The 6394-nt window shown below is 35.4% G+C and overlaps 1 long non-coding RNA gene across 1 annotated transcript; it reads left to right on the plus strand.

Annotated features, from left to right (window-relative positions):
• Nucleotides 1–2052: 2052 nt before the first annotated feature.
• LOC122144215 lies at nt 2053–2423 on the plus strand. The gene is made up of 3 exons (XR_006159611.1): nt 2053–2115; nt 2228–2280; nt 2366–2423. It is a non-coding gene; the product is annotated as an uncharacterized LOC122144215 (long non-coding RNA).
• Nucleotides 2424–6394: the final 3971 nt, after the last annotated feature.

Raw genomic sequence — 6394 nt, forward strand, 5'->3', positions numbered from 1 at the left:
CCCTTCTACTTAATGTTCGGTCGATCTCCTCGTCTGCCAGTCGATCTACTGTTTGGATTGAACTCAGAAGAAACAGATGAGTCTCCAACAAGATATGCGGATAAATGGGCTGCACGAATGAAAGAAGCGTACAGAATTGCAAGTGGAAACAGTAACTGTCTAGTGAAAAAGGAAAAAAAATATTATGACCGTCAGTCAAGGGGAATCACTCTGCATCCTGGAGATAGAGTTCTTGTCCAGAATATGATGAGAAAAGGTGGACCAGAAAAAACTTAAGTCTTACTGGGAGAGAAACAAATCTACATCGTTAAAGAACAACTAAATAACAGCCCAGTATATAGAGTCAGTCCAGAATATGATACGTCAAAAATTCGTACTCTACACAGAAATCTGCTACACCTTGTAAATGACTTACCTGTTGACCTACCTGTTCCGTCACCTGTATTGGAGATGCCACCTGCAGCAAGAAAGGGGAACAACAGAAAGACGAGGTCTAAAACAAAGAGAGATACTTCATCAAACAGTGATATGACTGATTCTGAAGAAAGAAAATACATACTACTGGATAAGGATACCAGAGAGTACACCAAAAAGAGATAAAAATGTACAACCTAAATGTTGTCAAAGGAGAGAGAGCCAACTTACCAAGGATCGTCTGAAAGACTTACACTTCCCAGTCTCAGAGAACCTATAAGTGGAAAGAGACAAAGCAAACAAAAAGATGAGGAAAATCTACCTGCAGAAACACAAGCAGATGAAGAATACTTACCTGTAGATGAGGATACAATCATACTAGAGAGCATCCATGAAAATGGAGGCATTCCTGTTGTCCAAACTAACTCTCACACAACCTATACAAAATCCCCCTTCAATACAACCCAGAAGATCTACAAGACAGCAAAGACCAGCACAGAGACTTACCTACTCACATTTAGGTCAGCCATCATTACAGACACACACAGCAGTTAACACTTTAGGGTTTTTATGGGACACCAGCCATGCCAGCAAGCAGTTATTCACAATACTACACTTCTCCAACACCAATATACATACCATCATTCTACATAACTGCTCCTTTCATACCATATCAGACAATGACACCATTATTTGCCTATTGAGAAAAGGACCAACAAGTTAATATGGTTATTTAAAGAATATTTGGAGGCATTAGCTTCTTTGTTGGGGAGAGTGTGACCACCCTACATATAGTTTGGGTCACATATTAAATTATTTATATATATTTCCTTTTTATTTTTACAAATGTTTCATTTCTATTTACATGTATATATAAGTTTTATTTTAATTACTTAAAAATATATGATGAGTTTGCACTGAATAGTTCAGCTGCATTTTCTGAACTCTGGGTGGCAGTTGAGAGAGTAGAGTTACCATGACGACTGCAGCGCATCCTCAGACAACAAAGAGGACCGTTAAGGAAACAACTAACTCTTGTCTCTCAATCTCAAAAAATGTCAAGGTTAGTTAAATTAATTAAATTTCATACCAAACTGTAATTTAAATGTTTTAATGTCCAAAATAATTTGTTTCAATTGATTATTTATTTTATTAATAATTTTAAGACACTTACAGTATGTCATAGAAAAGTTTACTCATGTAACACTATCACTTACCTGAAATAAGTTACTCACTTGAGTTGTTTACTTAAGATACTTAACATAACCTGAATTCAGGCCAGTTGTAAGAATTAGGGCATTCCTGTACATTTGGTTAAGGTTGTTATCATTTATTTATTTATTTATTTATATTTATTTATTATTTTTTATTTGATCTATACAGTGTGTATTATTTTGTACCAACATGTTTATGAATCATTTTGTGATTCAAAGTGTCTTACTGACTCTGAAATGCAAATTTGTATGTGTATTAAGAGACAACAAAGAGGACCATTAAGGAAACAACTAACTCTTGTCTCTCTCTCTCATTTAATGTCAAGTTGATTACTGCTTACAGTCTTCCCGACTGCCCGACCTGTAACAATATACGCTTTTGTACAACATAGATGGCGGCAAGTTAGTCAGTTCAGTTTTCCCCGCCCCGGCCGGTCTTATGAGTTACCTCAGGTCAGACTTCGCCTATTTTTTTCTTCCTGACAGTGTAAGTTAATCTCTCCGATTGGTGCTGTTCTATATATAATATTTACCATAAGAGTTTAATTATGGTTGTTCTAAATATGTGCTTTTGTACACCGTATTTCCTTTCGTTTTAGAGTTGCCTCAGGCGGCGCCCGGTTAATGTTGGTCCGTCATTGTTATCACTCCGGTAAGTGGTGGTCCTTTGTGTATCAATTTAAGACATGATTTGAATGACATTTGTTCACAATATGCACTTCTTTACAACGTTGTAGGTGGCGGGCAAGTTAGTCATTTCAATTTTCCTGCTTCGTCTTCGTGTTGCCTCGGGTCAGACGAGCGCCAGGGTTTTTGTCTCTCGACAGTGCATCGCTCTGGCAGGTAATGTACTATGCAGGCTATGATAATAATTTACAATAAGATCTTAATGGTATTTGTTCACAATATGTGCTTCTGTACAACTGCTCAGGTGATTCCAAGCTGGTCAGTTCAACTTCTCCTACTTCTTCGAGCTGTCTTAAGTCATTCAGTGGCAGTTTTCCCGACAGTGTCATGACTTAGGTAAGCACTGTTTTATATATATTAAGTAAAAGGATTTAGATTAGGATTAAGGATATATAATTTTCTTTATTTGCTTATAATATGTTAATTTTGTACAATTGTGTGGGTGCCTTTGAATTTTCGTCCCAAATATGTATTTTCTTCGTTTAACTTGATTTACATTTATGTGCTTGTTCCGTGCAAAGTATTTGTGTAACTTATGTTTGTGAAGTGTACTATAACTCTGTATGTATTTATCTGTATGTTTTAAAAATGTAAGAACTATTTTAAAGCTTAAATTCATAGTTGGTTTTTTTTTTTTTTTTTTTTTTTTTTTTTAAAAAAAAAATTTGTTTAACCTACTTGCTTGCTTTATGATAGTATTTTAAGTTGCTCTTTTATATTTTTCTCCAGCAATGAAATAATCTATCCCTTGTGGTTTAAAAAATAAAATAAAATCTTATGTTGTTGCCCAAAGAATTAGTTCTACCACTGTATTGTTTTCTTTTTTCTGATTAGGGTGATGCAGTGCAAGATATGCAGATTTGAACACCCTGCCCAGGAGGTCCTTTTGAAACATGACCAATTGTGCCACTACTAGGGAAGATACCGCCAACTACCCTGCCTCTACACCGATTGCATCTGCTCCTTTAAAACCACTGGAGCGCTGAAGTCTCACCTTTCAAGATCACACAAGCGCTTATCTTCACGTGAGAGTCACTTAACCTTTAATTGTGAATTTGTGAAACACCTGATTACTTCAAACATATTAGGAGCCATTTAAAAAATCATGAAACTGCGATGTGCCCTTTTAGCCTGTGTGATTTTGAAACAAACCTGATTTCATCATCCAGTGGTCACAGAAGTCAAAAAACATTGCAGCTTTTCCATTACAGACTTTAGAGCAAATATCATTATTTAAAATGCAGAACCAAAAGACAGTGAGCCACAAACTCTTTGTTGCTGTCCACACACTTTTATCGCCATTGCAATTAATTTGATATTGCTTGTGATGGATATGAAGGACCGATATGAAAGCCAATACATTTTTGACTGGACCTGTTGTTATTGTTGCATATTATTTTGGACTTGAATTGATAGTTTTATTTGATGCTTTCCCAATTTAATCCGTTGTATAGAAGTTTTTACTTTTGCAACTCAAATGTGACATAAGCTCTTAACTTGAACAAACTTTCTATTGTAATTTTATTTAATTTATTTAATTGCAAATGAAATGACTCGATTTGGTTTGTGATTTAAATTTGCTGTTCTACAAAAAAAATCATATTGATGAAATAAAAAAAAAATTGTGATTCTGTCCATTTAAATATTTTTTTGAGGCCCAATGTTGTACTGAGTAGCATTTAATAAATTAACTCATATTGGATTGACACTTTTGTGCTGAGCTTAAAACTGGTTGATTAAAACCTAAAGTCCTGAAGCTGCACTGTAAAAAAAATAAAAAAAAAAAAAAAAAGATTTTAATTGAGACCTCAAAAACCTTCTGAAACTGGTTGCCTTAAACTTAAGTTTTCTCAACTTTTGATTTTTTTTTTTTTTACAGCAACTTCAACTATCAGGTTTTGTAAACTTATGGAGTTTTTATAATTTAAAAATATATTTCTAGTCAACTTAACACAAAATTGTTAACACAAAAAAGTTTAGCTAAAAGTTCACTTAACTTAATATATTATGTTGATTAAACAAAAACAAAATACAAATAAACAAACTTAAATTAAAGTAAACTAAAAAAAAAAATCAACTTAATCTACTTAAAATAAAAAAACTGGGTCAACTTATGATTTTTTACAGTGTAGAAGTATACCCAACCAATCCTAAAAAACGCATAAGCTCCTTTTTTGTTATAGGAACAGGAAAGTCAGAAATAGCCTAAACTTTGGCACTTAATGGCCATACCTCTCCGTTTCCTACCACTTTAGCAAGGTAAGTTACGGTAGCCTGGGCAAAACTACATTTTGCGAGGGTCACCGTCAATTTGGCCTCATACAAACGCCTCAAGACAGCACACAAGCGTTTTAGTGTGAATCCCCAACTCTCACGGATCACTACAAGGTCATCTAAATACACTGCACACCCCTCAAGGCCTGAAACTACTCGGTTCATCAGCCACTGAAAGGTGGCAGGTGCATTTCTCAGCCCAAAACTTATGACCCTGTACGAATAAAGGCCAGATGGAATAACAAATGAGGAGATCTCTTGAGCGGAAGTGGGAAACAATCAGGCTTTGTCACACTGTTAAGTTTACGGAAGTCAGTACAAAACCTTACACAATCATCATACTTTGCAACCAACAGGCAAGGAGATGCCCAGTCTGAATTTGAAAGGAATAGCTATCTCATTTTCCAGCATATATTCAATTTCTGCTTCCCATCAGTTTTCGTTTCTCTGGGGACACTCGATAATAATATTGTTTGATAGGAGTAACAAAGAAATCAGTTCCACAAAATACTATTATCAGGTTCATAACCCTCTTTCTCCAACTACTTCTCCCCCAAACAAAAGTTATTAACATCAGATGTTCCAAGAAGTACTGAATGAACAGAACTTTCACTATTTAAGTTGGAATTCTCATAATACTGTTTCAACAGATTCACATGATATAACTGAGTAACCCATCTCCGATGCGGAGTTTGCCACTATATAATTTGTCACTCTGTCTACGTTTTATCACATATGGGTCCTCAAATTTTGCTTCAAAAGGAGAAGACTGCAAAAGACGTGACACAAGAACCTGGTCTCCCGGCTCAAAAACATGGCATTCAGTTTTGTGATCATACAATCTTTTCATATTCTTCTGCTGCTTTTCAAGTTTTCTTTTCAACTTTTCAACACTGGCCAACTGTCTTGCTTGTATCAATCTCTGATGAAATCCATCAACATAGACAAGCAAATTTTTTTGGTGAATCTGAACTTTTAACTGAACTTTGAAGCACTGCCAAAAGCCCACAAACTTTATGACTAAAAACTAAGTCATTAGGACTAAACCCAGTACTTTCTTGCACAACCTCACATGCAGCCAGTCATAACCAGGGCAATCCCTCTTCCAAATCTCTATCCAACTGTACACAATAAGCACGAAGGAGAGATTTCAAAGTTTGATGAAACCTCTCCAACGCTCATTGGCTTTGTGAATGATATGCACTAGCAAGATTATGCTTAATTCTTAGCTGTTTCAAAACTTGTTGGAAAAAGATGAGATGTAAGATTTGTACCCTGATCACTCTGAATGATTTTAGGGATGCCAAAGATTGACAAACTGTGACAAAGCTCTTACAATTGAACGTTATGTAATTGTGCGCAAAGGATAGGCAGAAGGGAAACCGTGTAGCTAAACACATAACGTTAAGCAAATATTTGCTTCCCAACTTTGAACATGGTAATAACACACAATTTGCTATCTCTGCACTCGTCGGTAGTTAAAGCAGAAAAAGCCAACTGCATCTTACCGACTAACACTAACTGCAGCAATAACACACAATTTGCTTTAGACCAACCTTGCAATTCAGCGATATGTTCAAAAAGCGTAAAAAAAGACATAGGATCATCTTCATTGAATTTAGAAACAAGTTTTAAATTTTGATGCAACGGAAAACTTCCACAAACAGCAGAATCCACTGAGCTGTCCATCTTACCTTCTTTCAACAGTTTTAGTTTCAAATACTCAATCTCCATTTTTTCGCTTTTTCTAACTCAAGCCTACCCTGTTCAGATTGTTGTTTCATCCTCTCATGGTCCATTTGTAA

Source organism: Cyprinus carpio, unplaced genomic scaffold (assembly GCF_018340385.1).
Source record: "Cyprinus carpio isolate SPL01 unplaced genomic scaffold, ASM1834038v1 S000006617, whole genome shotgun sequence".
In the NCBI taxonomy this organism is placed as follows: Eukaryota; Metazoa; Chordata; class Actinopteri; order Cypriniformes; family Cyprinidae; genus Cyprinus; species Cyprinus carpio.